The sequence below is a fragment of the Gekko japonicus genome, unplaced genomic scaffold (genome assembly GCF_001447785.1).
Source record: "Gekko japonicus isolate JY-2015 unplaced genomic scaffold, Gekko_japonicus_V1.1 scaffold443, whole genome shotgun sequence".
In the NCBI taxonomy this organism is placed as follows: domain Eukaryota; kingdom Metazoa; phylum Chordata; class Lepidosauria; order Squamata; family Gekkonidae; genus Gekko; species Gekko japonicus.
Genome location: NW_015172565.1, coordinates 373,630 through 396,987, shown reverse-complemented (window position 1 = coordinate 396,987; position 23,358 = coordinate 373,630). Strand labels below are relative to the sequence as shown.

General features: G+C 43.5%; 1 protein-coding gene and 1 non-coding gene across 8 annotated transcripts in view; one reads left to right on the top strand and one right to left on the bottom strand.

Annotated features, from left to right (window-relative positions):
• The window catches only part of CNOT4 (CCR4-NOT transcription complex subunit 4), a 100,991-nt gene extending 78,030 nt beyond the window's left edge, over positions 1-22,961 (bottom strand). For all 7 annotated transcript variants that reach the window (XM_015421296.1, XM_015421301.1, XM_015421299.1 and 4 more), the window contains exon 1: positions 22,726-22,961. The gene's annotated coding sequence lies outside the window, so the exon portion shown is untranslated. The remainder of the gene's footprint in view (positions 1-22,725) is intronic.
• TRNAA-GGC lies at positions 17,352-17,423 on the top strand. Its single transcript has one exon. It is a non-coding gene; the product is annotated as a tRNA-Ala (tRNA).
• Positions 22,962-23,358: the final 397 nt, after the last annotated feature.

The following is a 23,358-nucleotide window of genomic DNA, read 5'->3' as shown; positions in this document are numbered from 1 at the left end:
ACTTCCCTCAGTTTACTCTCTGGAGACTATTTTTGGGACCAAGTTAAGTAACCTCCTTCTACACAGCAAGCATCTTCTATTATAAATTTCATTGACTCAGCAGTAACAACAAACAGCACCTCTTCATAAATGGTAACGAAGCATAATCATGAAAGTTATACTGTCATTAAGTATTCACTTTCCATGAAAATGAACAAGTTCTAAAAAATAATCAAAACCAAGTACTTAATTATTTTATTCATACGCACAAAGGGAAAGTGATCCTACATGTTCTACAAGTATGTTTTATGCAGTCCACAGCCCAAGAGATAAAGTATTACAATTTCACTGGTGCATGAAGACTCTTAAATTGCAGTATTCTAAGCAACTAGGGACTTCCTGAGACCACAAAATCTCGAGTCCTCAACTGAGCAGTCCCTGAGCAGCATTACTACCAGTGACATATTGGACTGAGTCAAGATTTAACACTAAGATGGAGAGACAGAAGTTCCAGGAAGAACTGAACCTTGTTTCAAAAGATGTGGCTGTCTGACTTCCAGAGGGAGGCAGTGTTATAATTGTTTTATAACATTCTAACACTGAAAAACTGAGCTAAAGATATACAGAACCATGGGGGAAACCTGAAATTACTATCACTAATGGAAGTGTCTATAAAGGTAGGGTTGCAGTGACATGTCAGAACCAGAAGCACTCTCAGGCATGGCTCTGCAAACAGTTAGTCCATAAAGGAGATAAGAATGAGTTGGAAGAATGGGAGAAACAGGCGTTGGTAAAGAACTGGATACAACGGATAGAGAAATGAGACATTCTGTGCAGGAGGCATGAAACCCACATACAGGTTGTTGTGCAATGGCATGCATGTGGGTTAATCAGCCAATTTTTTTCATAAGTTGAACGGAACCTTCCTGCCTTTCTACTACAACTGCAGCTCACTGATCTCTACAAAACGCTCCCAAGGAATGACATGGGGTGGGGGTTGTAGCAGGAAGGGGGGAAATCAGTGAAAATTGCCAATTTAGTCTACATCCAACCTAGTACACATACAGACACCCCTTGGAACCTGTTCACAGGGGAATGCCCTTGTACACATTTCTCATTGGTTGAAGACTGCAGACTTGCTGAATCCAAAATATAAAGACCCCCAATACTAAAGACAGTTTTAATGGTTTCTGAGCTGCCTGACCCATGAGTAGTTGAAAGCAAAGAGACAAAACCTGCTGAAATACAAGTATTCTGCCAAACCAATTGAGACTGGCTTCCAAGTAATGTTATTAAGATATGGATATTACCTAGAAACATTTGTTTGGTTTTATTATTTATTTATTTTTATTTGTATCCCACCCTCCCTGCATAGCGGGTTCAGGATGGGTTCCATCAATACAATACACAAAAAATTAAAAACAAATAAAATACATCAGATAAAATACAATAATATTCCTGTGTTTCTAGCCAGAGCCTCAACAGATGAGATCGATTTCAGATCGGTTTTGTTCTTATGGTATACAGGTTTGTTCTTATGGTATTGTTCAGCTTTTCTTAGAGTTTAACAACAAAAGTAGCTGCAGGTTTCCTCCGTCAGGCAAACCTGGCATAAGTGTTAAGCTATTTAAGTTGCATCAGAGTTAAGCAGCAGATACAGGTCTAAAAAAATCAGAGAAAGGTCCTTTCTGCACGAACAGCTCACTGTAGCTTCCTCCAGAGAATCCGAGCAGTTGAGCCATTAAGGTTAACTTCGTATTTTGTGACCCTGCCGTCTGCGCTATTCTTTTTTCTCCAGTTTATTTTTGTGTATGCATTCTGCATCTACAACCAAGACGCACATTTTTTGCTTAATTGTGGTTAATGTCACTCGTGACCTGTGGACGGGTGTTCCCAACTTGGTCAAGTGTGTAAGTAAGTGATGGGGCACACCGCACCGTCCCCTTTCTCTCCTCTCTGTCCCGCTCTCCCACCCCCTTTAGCTAGCTACCACTGGGCTACTCCAAGCATGCACAACCCACAGAGGAATGCCAGCTTGGTGGCTGGTTGGCCTGTCAGGAGGGGTGGCACCCCAAGGGTTTTAATTTTTAAAAAGGGGGCCTTAAGGCCTCTCCTGCTGTTTCCAATGGGCAATCCTGTCATTCCTTTTAATACATCCCCCTCCAAGTTGTGTGCAGATTGGCTTTGGAGAAAGGGGAAAGATCCCTCCCTAGGGTTCAGTGTGCAAAGGATGGAGGAGTGTGTCAAACACCCCCCCCCCACGCAAGCTAGTAGCATCAAAGCAGAAGTGGAAATAGGGACGGGGGAATGGGCAGATATGACTAAAGCCACATCAAGTAGTCTGCTTATTATTCCCTCCAAATCAGAAGCTGAAGAGCAAAAAGGTCCTGGGAGAGACCACTTTCAGATACCCCGGGGCAACACCATGATGACTGCAAAGTCATCTCCAAACAGCCATAAAACAACGCAGAATCTGGAAAGAGCTGCGATGCAGGAGGAAAGTGAGACTGGGATGCAATGTGGAGGGAGATTCTGCTTCCGATGTGGCTGTGGACAAACTGCGGGGGGAAAAGACAAGTGCAGAATCAGCCAAAGTCTCAAATTCCATCAGAAGAGAGACAGAACATAGTAACTGTCATTATATGATCACACAAGTCTATGCTGTGGCCACATTTAGAATACTGTTGGTAGTTCTAGCCACTGTCACTCAAGCAGAATGTAGTGGAAAAGGGGATAAAAGAGGCAACCAAGATGACCAGAGGACTGGGAATTGGACTGTTTAGTGATTTTACTTCTGAGTAACCATGTCTTAGTTATTAATCTACCTTGCAGCATGATCCTAACAACAGATCCTTGGTTAGCTAGAATGTTCACAACTTGCAGGCTAGGCTGCTATAACTTCTCACTTAAAAAAGGAAGCCCATGCATAGTGCGCGCACACACAAATCAAGTGCTACACATTGGAATGCTCCCAGGGCAGAACTAGCTAATTGCTGTAAATGCTAGTACTTTAAAATATATCCTGTAGATTTGGTTCTATGATATTTATGTTAATCTACAGTGACTACAAATATTTAGCATACAGTATGCAGAATATGCTCCAGAATTATGCTACAGTTAATTCTACCATCTTCTCCATACTAACCTTAGTCTCAATTCAAGCTCAGTGGCACTCAAAAGCAACATTCAAGTGTAACACTCTCAGCCTGAAATGCAATCAAGGTCCTCATAAGATCATTTCTTCTCTACCCCTTTTTTTATTTCCTGTAATTAAATAACCTGTCAATTTGTTTCTCCAAATCACCACAGCAGCATTTAATAGCATATTCCACAAGTCTTTTCTTTTGTTAAGTCTTTAATAATCTTGCAAATTCAGTGTTACCTCACCAGAACTTTTAGTGAAGTCACAAAAAGACAGAGTAAAAGGTTCCACACTAATTGAATGGAAATTAGATGTATAAATATGACTGCAACAGAAGCTGTGCACAAAAGTGATATCGAATCCAATGTTATAATGTGTATAATCTCAACTCAAATGTCATTTCAGGCCAAAATACTGAAGAATGTTTGGAAGAATTAAGATTGGCATTTGTTGTTTGAGAAGAACTCCAACAGTGAGTCAACAACTATTTTGAACCTAAGCAATAGTAATACACAAGTGCAGGCCCAAGATACTCAGGGGGAGATTCCCTCCAACTTTCTGGACAGGCCCAGTGTGATGTGTGGGCTGTGCTTCTGTCAGCAATGGGTCCAGCAGCTCCTAGGCTCCGACAACTACTGGAGACAGGTGCAAATTTAATCCTAATTTATTGGGGGGGGATTTAACCCCCCAATGTTTTTTTAAAAAAAAGATTTCAGATTTTTCTGCAAACTTGGGGGGGGTCACCCAAGTTTGCAGAAAAATCTATTTAGTGTAAATGTGGCCTCAATCCATGGATTTCGGTATCCACAGATGGGGGCCACATTTGGGAGATAGTATATAGATATTTTGAAATATTTTAAACTTAAAAAAATAAACTTTCTGCTCCTTAAATTAACAACTGCCACTTTCAAAAGGTCTGTATACTGAAGATACACCAGCTGGATAGAGAGTTTAATGATTCATTTACACAAGTAACAAAGCATGAACTAACCACAGTGGAATCCAGATTGTTTACCTTATAATTACTCCTTGAGGATACACCTACCATATGAACACTTCTGGAAGACTTTCACCAGATGTTTCTCATACCAATAGGTAATTTTTCCTTATGAGAACCACAATATGTAACTCCAGGGTATGTGTGTTCAAGTAAAACAGCCTCCACACATCTGCTCTAGAAAAGCCATATGAAAATCTGCACAGCAACAGAACACTAATGATGTTTAACATTATTTCCCAAGCAAGGTGTCCCAGGTACGTTTCCTCTCATCGGGTTTCTTTCTCTTAGGAGTAGCAGCAGCAGCATCATATTCACCAATTCTCCTTTATGCTGGACTGCAGTAACAGACTGATTTACAGGTATGAAAGTTGTTATGCATGAAACTGCATATTCTTTCAGGTAAGTATATACAAGCTGATAATTCAAGATAAATTCTACGATGAGATGTCCATGGTATAACAGCCACTCTATATTAGTTGACACACATGATGAGATTAGAGGCTACAAGCTCAATCTTCACCTTGAAAAACGCTAGAAAGATATTAAATTAAACAAATTTGAAAGACATCTCACAGCTTTAAAACTCATCTAATCACACACTCACATTCAGTAGTACTACTGCGAACTGAAGCATCTGCAAGAAATTCACTGTAGATATTAAAGGTTCTCTTGCAATATAGAATTATTTTTTAAAAAAACTTTAACTGAAAGCCTTAACCTATTTTTGGTATGAAAGGGATCCACTAATAAGATTTCATCTTGTCCACAAAAAAAATCAGCAGGCGGACAATTCATGTCTTATCTATACAAACATGTACTTTGCAACAGAACAATTCTAGCCTAACTGGTAAACAGACCCAAGCAAAAGAGACTAGCTTTATTTTAAGGAAAGCAGGAGATCTGGCAAATGTTCATATACCACATGTTCAGTAAAATATTCTGTGGCAGTGCTATCCCTACACATTATTTTCTGAAATACATGACTTAAGCATATAATTATGTTTATCAATTAATTGCAGAAGAAAATCCATCACGAATTACCTGTTAAATTACCCCTAAATGCTTAATGCATGATTGAAGAACCAGAGCAGTTTAACAGTAAAGGTGGCTAAATGAAAATATAAAATATATGGCATGGAAACCTAGGTGACTACTCCTAACCCCAGCATCAGAGAGCTACACTGACAGATAACCAGAACAGAAGCTTCAGGAATGGTCCACCTATGACAACCCTCTCCCCACTTCTATTTACCGACACTCATTTTAGCATGTATATGTGCTTTTCTGTTTCTAAATCCCAATACAGTTTTTCATTTTCCAGTACTATATCAGCTAAGGGTGCCACTTTTTAACAGCATAAGGCATGGTCCCATTGATGCAAGAGACTTCACTGTTAGCAAGATGAATCTTGTGCTGACAATGCCATTACCAGAGTAGCAGGATACAACCCAATGCTATTAAAATGGTAAATTAGGTTAAGGTTTGAAGAATCAGTATTACATACACAACATTCCCCCCCCCCCTTTCTCTTTCTTCCCCTGAAAAAGGGATTTCCTTTGATTTCAAATTTTCCAGGGACCTTACATTACAACAGGTTTAGCTCACACAAACTAAAACATCCCCCCTGCTCCACTCCAAGGCTTCAAGCAACAAGATGATGTAGACTTGCATGTACACACACAAGAGAGGGATTGTGGCAGTGGTAAACTAGAGACTTGGAGCTAGAAACTGACGGTTTCGCATGAAGCACTCCAGGCTAACTCCCACACCAAATTAAGGAATGGGTATGCCTCCCTCCCCAATCTAGTGCACAAACTTCAAGGTACAATCCCTCATTTCGCACTGCCACATTCCTTTTTTCATCTTGTGATGTTATCTTGATTAATGAAGCCTAGGTTGAGGGCAGAAAAAAAGAAATTTAAGGGAACTGAGGCCATCTTAGTTTGTGTGCATATGAAGAGACGTAAAGATTCCAGAAACTCTGAAGAGTTATAAAACCACTTTTTCTAAGAAAGCGAAATGTTAGGAATTAATAGAAATTATTCAATACAGACTTAGGCAAATCAAAAGTACATATTCCATTGTATGTACACAAAATGCATCATGTATAACATAGGGCCCAATATAGTGAAGTTAGTTTTATTTATGAAGGGCACAACACAGGTGCCAGGTTAACCACCGTATAAATTTTTAGCAAACCTGGACTTTTAAGCATCTGACATCCACACCAGGTGAGGGCAGAGAAGAGGGGTTTTCCATGTATAAGGATAGACTAGTACAGTATTTCCCAGCCCACAGTCTGGGAACCCTTGGAGGGCTGTGGAGTTACTGCAGGGGGTACACAAAAGAAGAAGAGAAGAAGAGATTGGATTTATACCCCATCCTTCACTCAGAGTGGCTTACAAACTCCTTTCCCTTCCCCTCCCCACAACAGACACTCTGTGAGGTAGGTGGGGCTGAGAGAACTGACAGAAACTGCCCTTTTTCAAGAACAGCTCTGACAGAACTATGGTCATCCAACAGCTGCGAGTGAAGGAGTGGGGAGTCAAACCCGGTTCTTCCAGATTAGACTCCACGCACTTAACCACTACACCATCCAGGGTGAGAAAGTTTTCACCTTCACCCCTGTGCTCACCTCTGTGTTAGACTGGCTGCTTGTCACAGTGTGGCCATGTCTCCCCAACTGTGTCTGCCTGCTCTGAGCCTTCATCCAAGCAAGGGCATCGGGCCAATCTCAGTCATATGCTCCCAAGTGTGCACCAGCCCAGTCAGAGCTTCTTGCCTACTTGCAAGGAGAACTGCTTATCATGAGGGGAAGTGTCATTTCTAAGGCTGGAGGGGGGAGGGGGAGAACAACCGGACATTTAAAAAAATGTTTTCATTTTATTTTTGAGATTGTTCTTCTACTCTCCCCAAAACGGGCTCAGGACGGATCACAAGAAGCCAAGTCCAAGACTCATTACAATAAAATCACATTAAAATCAGTTAAGACAATAAATAATACAAATTCATACAAGTAGTAAGAGTTTCATATCTCTTAGAGCCACAGGTGGAATCAAATGGGCCCTTTCAGCAGATTAGGAGCCAGAGCAGCGAGGCCAACAAAGATAGACACCCGTTACCTCAACAGAAGGCCTGGCAGAACAGCTTCATTATGCAGGTGCTGCAGAACTATAGACGGTCCCGCAGGGCCCTGATCTCCAGTGGGAGCTGATTCCACCAGGTTGGAGCCAGGGTGGAGAAAGTCCTGGCCCTGGTAGAGGCTAAGCAGACATCTTTTGGGCCAGGGATAACCAGTAGATGTTGATCCTGTGAGCGCAAGGACACATATGGGAAGAGGCGGTCCTTCAGATATGTTGGTCCCGGCTGTGCAAGGCTTTGAAGGTTAATACCAACATGGATCCAGTACTCAATCGGTAGCCAGTGCAAACAGCACAATACCAGCCAAATGCATGCCCACACAGGCAATGCCGTCAGCAGGTGCATCGCCGCATTCTGGACTACTTGGAGTTTCTGGATCAGTCTCAAGGGCAAGCCCGCATAAAGTGAGTTACAGTAATCAAACCTGGAAGTGACACTTCCGGTGGATGGCGGCGCGCTGAGCAGTCGCACCTCCCGGACCTCCCGGGGGTGAAACTGCGTGCAGGCAGAAAGGGGGGGGCATGTATCGCACTCCCCCCAGGAGACTGGCGAAAGCCTCCTGGCCAAGGGATTCCTGAGAGGTTGCCTCTTCCCCAGCACGATGCTGGGGAATCGAGGCGCTTCTCTGTCCTTATGGTCCCTCCGTCTGTGTCCGTTTGGAATTAGTGACGCTGGCCGGGACAAGCACAGGAGATCAAGCAGTGGAAAATGAAAGTAAAAGAGGCCGGCTGGCCGATAACGAACATGAGTCGGATGGAAGCGATTTGCTAAACTAAAAAGAAAGCTCCCCCAAAACCCCTCGGACTAGAGGGCAAAGGAAGTGGGGGAGGGGCCCCTACCAGGCGCATAAACTTTAAACGAGATCGGGGGGGGGGGAGCACGATGCTGGGGAATCGAGGCGCTTCTCCGTCCTCATGGTCCCTCTGTCTGTGTCCGTTTGGAATTAGTGGCACTGGGCGGGACAAGCGCAGGAGATTGAGTGGTGGAAAATGAAAGTAAAAGAGGTTGGATGGCCAATAAATGAACGTGAGTTGGATGGAAGCGATTTATTAAACTAAAAAGAAAGCTCCCCCAAACCCCCACGGACTAGAGGGCAAAGCGAGTGGGGGAGGGGCCCCTCCCAAGTGCATAAACTTTAAGTGAGATCGGGGGGGGGGAGCAGAAGCAAAGCAGCAAAACTGCTGGAAAGACTTACCAAGGCACGTACAAGCGGTTGAGGGCAAATTCAGAGACTTTTAAAACTTGGGCGAAAGTAAACAATTGAAAAAGATGGCGGGGAAGAGGACGGAGAAGGAGAAGCTTTCAAAAACTAAAGGAGTTGAGAGTCCAAGACCGGAAGGAACCACCGAGTTGGCTAAAACGATGGCAGAGTCCCTGTGCCCCCTGCTGGAGCAGATGACCAATCTTCAAGAGCAGCTGTCAAAAATGAATCAATGCATATCTACCCAGCAGATACAACTCAACGATACACTTAAAATCCTGGACCAAACAGCAGAGAGAGTGAAAGAGGTTGATGCCACCACACAAAAGGTGAAGAAAAGGTGTATAAATTGGAAAAGAAGCAAAACTCAACAGAAGAACAGCTCTTACAAATGCAAATGGAAAAAGCAAATCTGGTTCTTTGCTTCCAGGGTGTCCCAGAGAGCAAAGGAGAGAATCTGAAGCATATGATGAACGAAGCATTGGCCCCAGTGACAGATTTAATGGCGGACTATCTTAGGAGCGAAATGGATGTGGTCTATAGGTCCTATTCCATATACATAAAGAAGAAGAATCTGCCTGGGGAAATTGTGGTGAGATTCTCAAAGAGACACGTGATTGTATCCTGAGAGCGACGGCGGGGACACCTTTGAGAATTGAGGACAAGTCTATTTGGATCCTGAAAGATATTCCATTTGAAATAAGACAGTGGAGAAAGAAATATAAAGATTTAATCCTTTTTCTTCAAACTAACTCAATCGGCTATAGGTAGTTATACTCAGAGGGTGTGACCTGTAAACTCCAGGAAAAAATGGAAAAGATTGACTCTGTTTCAAAAGCACGAGGCTTTTTGAGAACCCAGAGGGGAGAGCCAGAGGAGGTGGATAAAGAAGAAAAGGACAGTAAGTCCAGTGGCGAGCTGGACTCGGGGTCCTCTGGAGAGGACTCTCTGTCGGAGAAGGGTGCAGCGGCTCCTAAAAGTCCTTATAAATTGCGGAAGAGACAAGACAAGAAGAAATGAGGGTTGAAAGACTCTGAATGGAACTCTGATAAATAAGATATTTTAACATGGAGATGCTGAGGGAACCTTCGCTAACAGTTAAATTTAAGACTTAAAAGTTATAAAAGCATGACTGACTAAGTTAATAAAATGTAGCGTTTAAAGGGATGGTATAGTACCGTATATACTCGAGTATAAGCCGACTTTTTCAGCACATTTTTTGTGCTGAAAAAGCACCCCCTCGGCTTATACTCGAGTGAGAAAAAAAATGACCCCAGAAAATGCCGCCGCGGAAGAAAGAAAAGAAAGGCGGTGGGGAGGGTCTCTTCCCGCCCACCCCTCTCGCGCGCTCTCTCTCTCTCCAGCGAGGGAGGGAAGCAGGGGAGGGAGGGGAGAGGAAGGCGGCGAGGAGGTAGAGGGCGCCATGGGGGTGGACTCCTCTTCCTTCTCCTCCTCCTCGTCACGGTGCCCCTGTGTTCTTGCGCGGTGCCACCGCTCTGCAGACAGAAAGCAGCCGCTCTGCTCTCCTAGCGCTCAACTTCTTCTAGCCCCTGCCCTTCTTCGGAGCGGAAAGAGGATGCGAGCGGGGAGGGGAGGGCTCCAATGCCACTCGCAGGAGCTCCCTCTGCGCCAAGCCCCCGCCCGCCCTTCTTCTCCCCGCCTCTTGAATCGGGACTGGCTGTTCCGGGCGGGGCGGTTAGAATTCCTTGGCCCCGGAGAGCTTCGGCGCACGCGCACATCCCTCCTCCCACCCTCTTCTCCTCTGCCGCCGCGTGGGGAAAGGCGGCCGCTGCCAAAGCCCCAGCAGCAGCACCCAGGAATATGTCAGGCCGACGGCCAGGGAGTGTTTCCATCCGATCCGATTTCGCATCCGATCCGATTTCGCATTTCCCACCCTAGGCTTATACTCGAGTCAATACTTTTCCCCAGTTTTTTGTGGTAAAATTAGGAGTCTCGGCTTATACTCGGGTCGGCTTATACTCGAGTATATACGGTATATAAGCTATTTTGAAGATCTCCTCTCTTGGGTTTTTAGTCAGAAGTGGTTATCTTTACTTTCTCCCTAAATGTAGTAAACCCCCCCCTTTTTCAATTGTAGTTTGTAGTCTATATATAAAATGGAATAAAAAATCCCCTCGGGGGGGGGGGGCAAAAAAAAAAAGCCTGGAAGTGACCATTGGATGGGTCACAGTAGCCAAGTCTTGGGGGCAAGGTAGGGGGGCAATTGCCTGATCTGTCAGAGATAAAATGGCAGACCTGGCAACTGTGGTGACCTGGGCCTCCATAGAAAGTGAGGCATCCAGAATCACCCAGGGATAGGACCTCTGTCTTCATTGGATTGAGTTTCAACTGGCTCTGCTGCAACCAACCAGCTATGGCCTCCGATGCCCTGGTCAGAGTCTCTGGGGTGGAGTCTGGGCAGCTATCCAATAACAGAGTTGGGTGTTATCTGCATATTGGTGACACCCCAACCCAAACCCCTAGACCAACCTGGTGAGGGGGCACATGTAGATGTTAAAGAACACTGGCAAGAGGATCGCCCCCTGCAGCACACCACACTCAAGTAGGTACCGCGGGGAGACCGTCTCGCTGAGTGCCATCTTCTGTCCCCAACCACAGAGAAAGGAGGAAAACCATTAAAACGCAGTTTCCTGAACCCCAATGTCGGCGAGGCAATGGGTCATAAGATCATAGTCAACTGTGTCGAATGCCGCCATAAGATCTAACAGTAACAGCTGCACTGACCCATCCCAATCCAGATGCCTCCGGAGAACATCTGTAAGGGCAACCAGTGCCATCTCCGTCCCATGACCAGGATGGAAACTGGACTTGAAGAGGTCAAGGACAGATGCATCACCCAAGAAGACCTGGAGCTGTTCAGACACCTCTCTCTCAACTACCTTACTCAGAAATGGTAGATTTGAAACTGGGCTGTAGTAGGCCAGGACCACTGGGTCCAGAGTTGGTTTCTTTAAGAGCCGGCGAACCACTGTCTCCTTAATCTCCACTGGGAAGGTCCCAGATGAAAGGGACAAATTGATAATGTCTCCCAGGGAGACCCAAATATAATCCCTGCAGGCCTTGACCAGCCAGGATGAACACGGGTCAAGGCAGCAAGTGGCTGGCCTTGCAGCTGCCAGGACCCTGTCGACACCCTCCTCAGATAGCCGGCTGAAATGGTCCAATATAGGACCTGAAGGCAGATAAAGGGTTTCCAGCTCCTTTACCCTATCAATAGTGGTCGGGAGGTCCTGGGGGAGTCACAAGACTATCAGCAAAATACATTGCAAAAGCCTCACAGCCTATGTCCAATTCCCTAGCATTTAGTTTATCTTGTGGCAACGAATTTGATGACCGAATAGTTATAAATAACTGGGCTGTGTGTGATTTTGCTGATGCAATAGAGGCCGCATAGAACTCTCTCTTTGCAGACTTCAGTGCCATCTTACAGGCCTTCATAAACAACTAATAAGATGTTCTTGCCACTTCGTGATCATAATGTTGTTGAGTTCATCATTTGTACAAATAGAGAATTGGCCAAAAAGACTCACACAACCATTTTTAACTTTAAAAGGGGTAATTTCTCTGATATGAGGGGACACGTGGGGAGGAAACTGAAAGGAAAAGTAGAAAGGGTCAAAACAATTGGGGAAGCTTGGAAACTGTTTAAAACTACGATCCTAGAAGCTCAAAAAATATATATTCCGCAGGTTAGGAAAGGCACAAAAAGGTATAGGAAAAAGCCTGCATGGTTAACAAACAGAGTAATGGAAGCTGTAAAAAGTAAAAAGAATTCCTTTAAGCAGTGGAAAGCTAGTCACAGTGAGGCTGATAAAACGGAACACAGGCTATGGCAAATAAAATGCAAGTCTGAGGTCAGGCAGGCAAAAAGGGAATATGAGGAGCATATAGCAAAAAACGTAAAAACCAACAATAAAACTTTCTTCAAATACATTAGAAACAGGAAACCAGCCAGGGAGGCAGTGGGGCCCTTGGACGACCAAGGGGTAAAAGGAGTATTGAAGGATGATAGGGAAATGGCTGAGAAGCTAAATGCATTTTTTGCCTCCGTCTTCACTGTGGAAGATGAGAAGTGCTTGCCCACTCCAGAACCACTGATTTCAGGAGGGGTGTTGGAAGACCTGAGTCAGATTGAGGTGATGAGAGAGGAGGTCCTAAAACTGATAGACAACTTAAAAACTGAAAAATCACCAGGCCCAGATGGCATACATCCGAGAGTTCTGAAAGAACTCAAATGTGAACTTGTAGATCTCCTGACAAAGATATGTAATCTTTCCTTAAAATCTGCCTCCATTCCTGAGGATTGGAAGGTAGCTAATGTCACTCCCATCTTTAAAAAGGGTTCCAGAGGAGATCCGGGAAATTACAGGCCAGTCAGTCTGACGTCGATACCGGGTAAATTGGTGGAAACCATTATTAAGGAAAGAATTAGTAGGCACATAGATGAACAAAACCTATTGAGGCAGACTCAGCACGGTTTCTGTAAGGGAAGATCTTGTCTCACTAACCTGTTAGTGTTCTTTGAGGGGGTGAACAAACATGTGGACAAGGGGGATCCAATAGATATTATTTACCTTGACTTCCAGAAAGCTTTTGATAAAGTTCCTCATCAAAGGCTCCTAAGTAAGCTCAAAAATCATGGGATAGAAGGACAAGTCCTTTTATGGATCAAAAACTGGCTAGTTCATAGAAAACAGAGAGTGAGTGTAGGTGGGCAATTTTCTCAGTGGAGGGTGGTAAGCAGTGGGGTACCGCAGGGATCAGTACTTGGTCCACTGCTTTTTAACTTGTTCATTAATGATTTGGAGATGGGAGTAAGCAGTGAAGTGGCTAAATTTGCGGATGATACAAAGTTGTTCAGGGTGGTGAAAACCAGTGAGGATTGTGAGGCACTCCAAGGGGATCTGTCAAGGATGGGCGAGTGGGCGTCAACATGGCAAATGGGGTTCAATGTGGCCAAGTGCAAGGTGATGCACATTGGAGCCAAAAATCCTAAATATAAATACACATTGATGGGGTCTGAACTGGCAGAGACTGAGCAAGAGAGAGATCTTGGAGTTGTAGTGGATAACTCACTGAAAATGTCGAGACAGTGTGTGACTGCAATAAAGAAGGCCAATGCTATGCTGGGGATTATTAGGAAGGGTATTGAAAACAGATCAGCCAATATAATAATGCCCCTATATAAATCAATGGTGAGACCTCATTTGGAATACTGTGTGCAGTTCTGGGCACCACACCTTAAAAAGGATATTATAGCTTTGGAAAAAGTGCAGAAAAGGGCAACTCGAATGATAAAAGGGTTGGAACACTTTCCCTATGAGGAAAGGTTAAAGCGCTTAGGGCTCTTTAGCTTGGAGAAAAGACGACTGAGGGGTGACATGATCGAGGTTTATAAGATTATGCATGGGAAAGAGCAGGTAGAGAAAGAGGTACTTTTCTCCCTTTCTCACAATACAAGAACTCGTGGGCACTCCATGAAACTGCAGAGCGGTCGGGTTAGAACGGATAAAAGGAAGTACTTCTTCACCCAAAGAGTGATTAACACATGGAATTCACTGCCACAGGAAGTGGTGGGTGCTACAAGCATGGACGGCTTCAAAAGGGAATTAGGTAAGCATATGGAGCAGAGGTCCATCAGTGGCTATTAGCCACAAGGTATAGCTAGGGGCTCTGGGGCAAGTGATGCTCTGTCTTCTTGGTGCTTGGGGGGGGGTCAACAGTGGGAGGGCTTCTAATGTCCTGGCCCCACTGGTGGACCTCCTGATGGCACTGGTATTTCTGGCCACTGTGTGACACAGAGTGTTGGACTGGATGGGCCTTTGGCCTGATCCAACATTGGCGTCTCTTATGTTCTTATGTTCGTCACAAGCATGCCACCACACTCGCTCAGGCTGTCTCAGCTCTCGCTTCATCCTCCGCAGCTCCAGGGTATACCACAGGGCAGCTTTGGTCCGAGGGTAGAGAGGGCACCAGGGCCAGGGGACAATAGTCTTGATGGCTTCGGAGAGCCAAGAGTGCCAGTCCTCCACCAGCACATCTAACGAGTCACCAGGGGACACTGAATCCTGCAAAGCAGCCTGAAGCCAATCAGGGTCCATTTGTCTCTGCAGGCGAGCATAAATGCGCTCACTGCCTAAACAGGGATCATCCCTTGATCATGCCTGGATCCAGCACAATTGAGAATTTTCTCCACAAGGGACATTTTCTGTTACACATTAGTCATTATTTGTGTTAGATTCTGGTATATTTGAGCTCCTCTGGGAGCCAATCTACCACCAAAAAGCAGGGTTAAAATCAAAATAAATAAGCATACACCAATTGTTCTGTCAAGGATTGAAAGTTAATTGGATAGCCAAGTGACTACCCATGAATGTAGACTAACTGATAACTTATCAAAGGGGTCATTCCAGGCAGCAAAACAGTAACTGAAAGCTATACAAATATACAAAGCTTTCTCATACTGCATCAGGTCATTGGACTGTACTGTCGATCCTGACAGGCAGTAGTTATAACAAGAAACACTTTGTTATAGACACCTGGAATGTACCTTAATATGTCTTGCACTTATATGTATCACTATTTTTTTAATGTATGTAGATGCTGTTGTGATTCATTTATAAGAGTTAGGGAATGCATCGTAGCTTTCTGCCATTATGTATTTTTTCCTAAGGCTAATACTCTTACAATTAATATTGCGTGGGGGGTTGCACATTTTTTGGACATTAAAAAGGGGTCTTCATACTTGGAAAAAAAGGGAACCACTGGACTAGTATATATTTGTATACACATGTTAAGGCAGACATTTCTATTAGGAAAATGCACTGCATACACAAAACAGGTGGAGCAAAAAGTATACAAATCAACTCCATGGATTAGGCAAATGGAAAAATGGCCCAATTAACTGCCTAAATAAAGCCACTCACAAAACACATAATAGAGGTTAATTTGTTCTGAATATAAAAGAAGCCTGTCCCAACACATGACATCCAACTAGATAGCCTCTATGCAATTTCTATCCCAAACAGCCAATTCAAGCTCTTAAGATGATTTACAAAAAGAGAAGAAACAAAACCAAAATAAAAACTCAAAGAGGCTAGATAAACAAATAAGTCTTCATTTTGCTAGGCCCCACATAGATGAGAGGAGAGCATTCCATAATTGGGGTGCCACAACTAAAGAGGCCTTTTCTTTTCTTTTTGTTCTTCTTATATCCATAATGGAGGGAGACAAAGCAGGGCCTCAGCCAAAAATCTTAACTGATGGGCAGGTGTCTATGGGAGAAGGCTGTCCTTTAGAAACCCTGTTCCCAAGCAGATAAATGTCTTTAAATTTAATACCTAGCACTTTTAACCAGCTTAGTAATTCTATTATTTGGACTTGCCAACCTGTAAATTGGTCAAAACTCTTTAGTTATCTTGACTTTCAGCTGACAGCAAAATATCTTCAGCTGCTTTTGATCACTCAGATTTATGGTCTCGTACAGGAGAGTCAATTATGAACATTCTCTTACTGCTACAAACTAAATCTGTAACTACAACATTAGGTCAAATTGAGAATAAATGCAACACCACACACCGGCAGATAGGTGGCAATCATACTATAGTCATACTGGAATGCCAACATAACCAGGTGGATGTTTTCCTAAGAGATCTTTATGAAGACTGATTAGATTAGTTCATGTGTGTGCCCCCCCTTCATGAAGATTACTACAGGTAGGAAAACAAACTGAACAGAAATTATATCAAGGAATACACTTCCTGGCATTTCCTCAAGCTTTGCTAGGAGTGCCTTATGTTTACTTTCTACAGCCCATCACTCACTATTACCACTGATACATAATATATTCCAATAAAATACTCAAGCTGTATAATAGCTGTTCCTACATTAATCCAATAAACCAAATACAGATGGCAGAGGTTTGCTAACAGCTGTTTACTGGAATGGAAACAAGTCACCTTAGCTGCAGTACCATGGACAGGGTACAGCAAAAAAAAAAATTCACCCCCCCCCCCCCCACTTAAGCTCATACACTAAACGGAAAATGTGGCTCTGGCAGTCAGGAAAGCTGCCAGGAGAAGAAAAACTAGTCTACTAACTAAGCTTAGTTAATAAATATAAACTGACTGAAAACTGCCAGTGTTCAAAAAGGCAGACTCACTACTTACTGTCTGGGGATCCCATCATGCATCTTAACTCAACAGATAATCAACTTGCTTGCTTTAGTGCGGTTTTAGTGCAAAGCTCACTCCTCATGGATGGCCTTCTAAAAACATTTTAATGCCAGGCAGAATTAAGGCATACCTTGTAATGAGAGTAAGTTAGAGAACAGTGCCTTTGGGGGTTTTTTTAGAGACATGTATGTCGACAAGAGCCTACCTACTGATACAAGTTTTGTAACAAGAACAGGTAACTCTATTAAATCATCAAGCAGGCGCTGATTCCCAAGTCAAATCAATGTTTTTCTTTCACCATTACATCTTAAACATATAAACATTTTTTTTACATTCAGTATCCCCAATTCTCAAGATGAGGAGCCTTCTACTAAACTATACAGGGGGAAAATTGTATTCAAGCCTACATTTAATCCTTCCAAATACTATCTGCCACCTAAGACGCTCTACCAATAGAAAATCCAAAATACCACAACTTATAACAGTTAGTAAGCACCTGCCATCCTTAGCATCAAACCATTAAGGGTAATATTTTAAACCCAAAGATGTCAAAGCATTTAATGAAACTGCCTTATACCAAGTTTGACCATTGGTTACATACCCTCTCCAAGGTATCAGATGAAAATATTTCCAAGTCTGACTATTTCAGTTCTTTTTAATTGGGAGACGCTGGTGTACATCCAAAGAAATGGAGGGGCTGTGGCTCAGTGGCAGAGCATCTGCTTGGCATGCAGAAGGTCCCAGGTTCAATTCCTGGCATCTCCAGTTGAAAGGATTGGGTAGGAGGTGATGTGAAAGACCTCAGCCTGAGACCCCAGAGAGCCACTGCCCATCTGAGTAGACAATATTGACCTTGATGGATCAAGGGTCTGATTCAGTATAAGGCAGCTCCATGTGTTCATGTGTCAGCAGAATTCATCTCCAAACAAGTAGTGTTCCACTAACGCAAGGGCTATTGTGCAAGTGATAGTATCGCCATGGCACGATCCGTGTGCCATTGGAAGTGCCTACCACATCCCACTTTGAAAATGCACCATTTAACTCTATTATTAATTTATAAATTACTACTAGTATGCAAACACATTTATTCTGTTGCTGCTTGGCAAAGCAGAAATAGGTTGTTGGATACTATGTTCTCTACCTCTGAGATGTGGCTCATGTAATTTGTCTTGAGTCCCAATGAGAAAGTAGGCTATAAATGAAGTAAACAAACAAAAAGAGATGAAAATCATCCAGAGACGTAAAAAAAGAATCAGAAACAAGGTCTTAATTACCTGCATACCTATGCATGTAACACTACATTTCAAGGGCATGAACATATCACACTGACACCGCAGTATTTTAAGTATAATCTTCTCAATTACATATTTCATGTGTGAATTTACAAAGAATTGCTTTAACTAATTAATTAATTATCATATGATAACCATTTTCAAGTACTTGAAGGGCTGTCATATAGAGGATGGTATGGAGTTGTTTTCATTTGCCCCAGAAGGTCAGACCAGAACCAATGGGTTGAAATTACATCAGAAGAGTTTTCAGCTAAACATTAGAATGAACTTCCTGACAGAGCAGTTCCTCAGTGGAACAGGCTTCCGCGGGAGGTGGTGGGCTCCCCTTCTTTGGAGGTTTTCAAACAGAGGCTAGATGGCCATCTGACAGCAATGCTGATTGTGTGGACTTAGGCAGTTCATGAGAGGGAGGGCAGGAAGGGTTGCATCAGTGCTTGTGGCCCTTTCTTACATGCCCAGGAAAATGCTGATCATCACTCCAGGGCCAGGAAGCAATTTTTCTCTAGGCCAGTTTGGCCAGGGATCCTGGAGGTTTTTTGTCATCTTCTGGGCGTGGAACAGCAGTCACTGCGGGTGTGGAGGGGGAGCTATTTGTGAATATCCTGCACTGTGCAGGGGTTTGGACTAGATGACCCTGGAGGTCCCATACAACTCTATGCTTCTATGATATGGCACTGTGCCTAGAACAGCCAGGAGATCCAAAGATTTTCTGGCAGCCACAAGTTCTAGCTCTTAGCATTATGCTAGTGGTGAGCTAGACTTGTTTTTAGGGGCTGAGAGAGCTCTGAAAAAGCTGTGACTGACCCAAGGTCACCCAGCTGGCTTCATGAAAAGGAGCAGGAAATCAAACCCGGTTCTCCAGATTAGAGTCCGCTGCTCTTAACCACTACACCAAACTGGCTCCCTTGCTTTCACTAAAGCCATGTCACAGGAAAATGGTTCTTTAAGACATGTAAAAGACGCATGCAACAAGAAGCTTTGGTAGGGTTCTCCTATTATACACTGTCCCCAGAAACATGCAGCTGAGGTGATTAAGAATTTTAAAATCCCGTACCATTCACACTGGAGACAAAAGTATGAGAGGCACAGCCCAGTTTGAGACTGGAGATTATGCTGGATCAGATGTAAGCATCTGGTAAACGGACTGCATGCTCCTAACATACAAGTTCTATCTAGAAGAATATTTGAGAAGTCATGTAGTACCTTCTAACTCTTACATTCCTAGAACTGGTGAAATATTTCTAGTATTGCAAAACTCCAACAGCATTCTGAGTAAGTACCACGTATGCAAGCCATATGGTTGAGTGGTTTAAGGACAATTATTACTTCTAAGCAAGCAGCATGGGAATTTCATCCCTCTCCTGATTTATAATTTTAGGGTTGCGTATTCTGAGGAGGATTACCTAGAACACACTCTACTGTTTTCTGCAAGTGTTTCTCTCCTCTTTCTTGGAAACAGACATGTTCTAGATCTGTAAGTGAATGATGAATAAATAATTCATCTTCAGCATCAATTCCATAATGGGCATCTCACTGTATTATATATGATGACACTTCCTGTGACAGGGAAAGGATTCTCTTCCTATTTCGCTGCTGTTCTACAAGAGGGAGAAAGTCTGGATTGCTTGCTTTGAGGTTCTAATACTTCTTCAAATTGCAATTATGCTTCAGTTCTCCCACTAACCAAAACACATAATTAACATAACACATCATTCTTTGAGAAGACTTCATGGGTACAGAAAGAAAAGGCTGCTTAGAACTCAAGCATTCTTCTAGGGCTGTACTGATTAAAAATCCAGGAGAAGTGGAAGAGCTGCATAGTGCTGACTTTGGGGGTATTCTATTGTGCAGGAATAAAGAAGACACTAGTATTTTCTGCAAGCCTCCCTTTCCAGCCTTTTCTAGTTGAAGAAACATTCAGGTGAGAGACAGCAAGAAAGATGTATAGACTGGAGAGCAAATATATATTCTGAAAAAATGATACATCTCCCAAATGTTATTTTGCCATGTAAGCAACTGGTTCCATTCTAACAGGATGCTGCATACTTTCAAATAAAAATAAAATGGCATATTTAAGACAGTCAATCTACATTTGAGTAAGAAGATGCACCCCCCAAAAAATAACTTTGAACAGCAATTTCTTATTGTCTGTATTGTTCTGTACTGCTACTCACCTGCTGTACAACTTGCAACATAAATATATAAAATCCCAGTATATATAATTCAGACACATCCTGCCTGGTGGAATCACATGCTTTAAAATAAGTCCTCAAGTAAACAGCCATTAACCTTAAAAAGGATCATCAAAAAGAATGCACTAGTATTAGACAGACGAAAAATGTTATATCAGGTTAACGGAGAAGTAGTGTACAAATTTATTCCGCACACTAAAACCATAAATTGTATTTTAGTTTTAGGCTAATATAAACTGAATGGACTCTAAAGATGCTTGTAAGACTGAAGACCTCATAGATACAAAATGGAAAAAAATGGAGCACACAAGCATTTAATGCTTCACATTTTCTCTAAAAGTAGCCAAGAATAAAACAATACTCAAAGTTATGAAGGCCTTTCCAGTCTTTGTGCCCCCATACCACACAAAGACCATTCATTCATTCTCTCTCAGAACAAACTTTGCTTGTATTTCTGCCAAGTCTAACTGGCAAGTGTTTCTAAAGAGATACATGTATTATCTGTGTTTGTGGGATGAAAATCAACAGAATAATGAAACCTGTAAGGTATAGTGCATTTGAATACTCCATTACATTAAGCAGCTTTTGAAACAGGTAACTCCCAAAAACTCTGTCAACTGCAAGCTACGGTGTACCTATATCCATCAAACATTTTACAGCTCATTTTATTACTCCTTTCATAAATTACATTTTCAAGAAAGTATTTAACAATAATTGTGTTAAAATCCCCAGGACTTAACAGGGATATTGGTTTCTTATCTCACCACATATGCTACCCTCATTCAGTCTTTACATCTGCATTCTCACCAAGAAAGGCTATACATCCTTTGTTTTATTTTATTTGGAATAGTAGATTACAATAGTAATTGTAATGTAATGAACAATAGAATGGTAGATTCGAATCTATTTCTCTGGTCTATGGACAGGAGATATACACTGCACAGCCAATCACCCCACCTCAAATAAAAGGATGCTGTAAAATTACCTCCATGTTTGAGAGGAAACAGATGGAGTGTAACAACAGGGTCTCAGTAATTTACTCTCAGCATTCCACAATTAAGAAGGATACATCTACCAATCTATCTCCAATTTGGATATATTTCTTTTTTCCTCTATGTTTTCCCTGGAATTAAACCTAAACAAATGGTGACCATAAAAAACCAAGTTTGCAATTCCAGTTTGGTCCTTGCATCTGTTAAATACCATTTAATATGCTTGTGCTAATTTGCTGTTCACCCTCTATCTATATTTATGGACTGATAACTTCAATTTCAATGTATCTGAATAAGTGTGTGTGCACATGAAAGCTTATACGTTGAATAAAACTTTGTTGGTCTTAAAGGTACCACTGGACTCAAACTTTGTTGTATTAAAATATAATTTCAGTATTCCAATTTGCTTTCATTATATCTATAACCAAGGTAATGTTAATGAGGGTACCAAGAATTCAGTTAAAATCAACTGATTTTTGTTAAAGTAAATACAGAAGCACAACTACAACAAGCATATGACCATTCCTACTAAAGTCCATATAATCTGAGGACACAAGTAACATTTTGGAGTGATCAAGATTTCAACAGAGCTGAATTCCATGCTCAGCAGTAAGAGGCATAGAGTCAGTATACCAAGCACATACAAGATAGCTTTCAGGCACCACTTACTAGCTTCAGTATTTTTCTAGCTTACATCAGACACAGGATGTATCCTTCCCTGGAATTACTCTCTCTCCTGAAAAACCTGTATCATTATAAATAGATATGCTAAGAAAACCATAAAACCCTTAAAACAAAAAAGGTGGACAGTACGAGCAATTGTATTTGCATGTTAAAAGGGAAAGAACTGATGACATTCAATAGGAGCAAAATTCTGTAGCTGAACCCCTGCATTCCAAAAAACAAAGATATCTATTTTAAAGGCAGGAAAGCATACATGAAGTGAAAGAATCCCAGGAAAAGTCAAAGGGCCTACCAAGAATAACTGCAAAGGAAACACTCATACAGTTAATCGCCACCCACCAATACACGTGCTGATCTTAACAAGCCTGGGGTTTTTTTCCGCCTGCTTCAGCGTGCGGAGGGAAAAAGAGAAACATTTCCAGCCAACCCTTACGAAAAATCCACGAAAGACGCGTAGCCTCCAGCAACAGCTTCGGCTGCCTCTCACCTACTCCACAGACACACACGCCACTCGCGAGGGGGATGCGAAGCTCCTGGACCAGAGCCCTCCGCTCCTGTTTACTGCCAGGCCCCCCATCCTGAGAAATCTCAGCATAGCCTCGGGATCCCACGCAGACTCCGTCCCCACACCAGTCCCCCGACCCAGACCACCGAGTGCAGGAAGCCCCTTCGGAAGGGCTGGTGGGCCCTGACTGCGGGCAGAGGAGCCGCCCTGGGCTCGCCCGATTCCCTTCCTTCCTTCCGCTCCTCCAGGCAAAGGGAGCCCCAGTGCCCACTGAAGGGCTGAAGCAGCCGGCGGAGGAAGGGGGGCCCGAGGCCTGCAGGCTCCCCACGAGGCCTCCGCTCTCTCGTAACCAGGCAGACCCGGCTCCCCCAGCCCCTGCGATGGCTGCTGCTTCTCACTCACCCGCCTCGTCGTCTCTGCTCCACGGCGACCGGCTGTCTGGCGGCGGGGGCGGCGGGGCTCTCTAGGGCTCGCTCTTCTTCTCGCCCTCTCTCTCTTCCGTGGCAGCGGGAAAGGGACTGGGGGGAGCTCCACCGACGACCTTTATGTGAGAGACGGGTAATCTTCAGGCTCTGCGCGCTCCGCTGCCAGACCGGCCACCATCTTACATTAGGGAGAGACTGCCTGCCTGCCCCGGACGCTGCTTCCAACGCGCATGCGCACGAGCCGACGGATGGGCAGGCGGGTGGGCGGAAAGAAAAGGTCGGACGCGACAGTGGGGAGAGCATGATGGGAATTGTAGTCTTGGGGTGGGAAGGACCGTGGTTTACCGGCGGCGGAGTGGCTAGCCGGTGAGCATGCTTGTCAATTCAGAGGTTCAACAGGCTCAGCAGCTTCTTCACGCTACGATTCACAAGCTGCGGAAGTAGGGTATGCGCTTGTTCTCGTGTACTCCAAAGGAACTAAAGGGCTGACCTAGCTCGATGGAGCCTTCAAGACTTCCCGGTCGCCTCTTTAGGTTGGACTATCCCGAAGCCACATTCTGTGGCGTATTCCTGGAGTATTTCTTCCTTATCGAATGGATGCAATAAATTC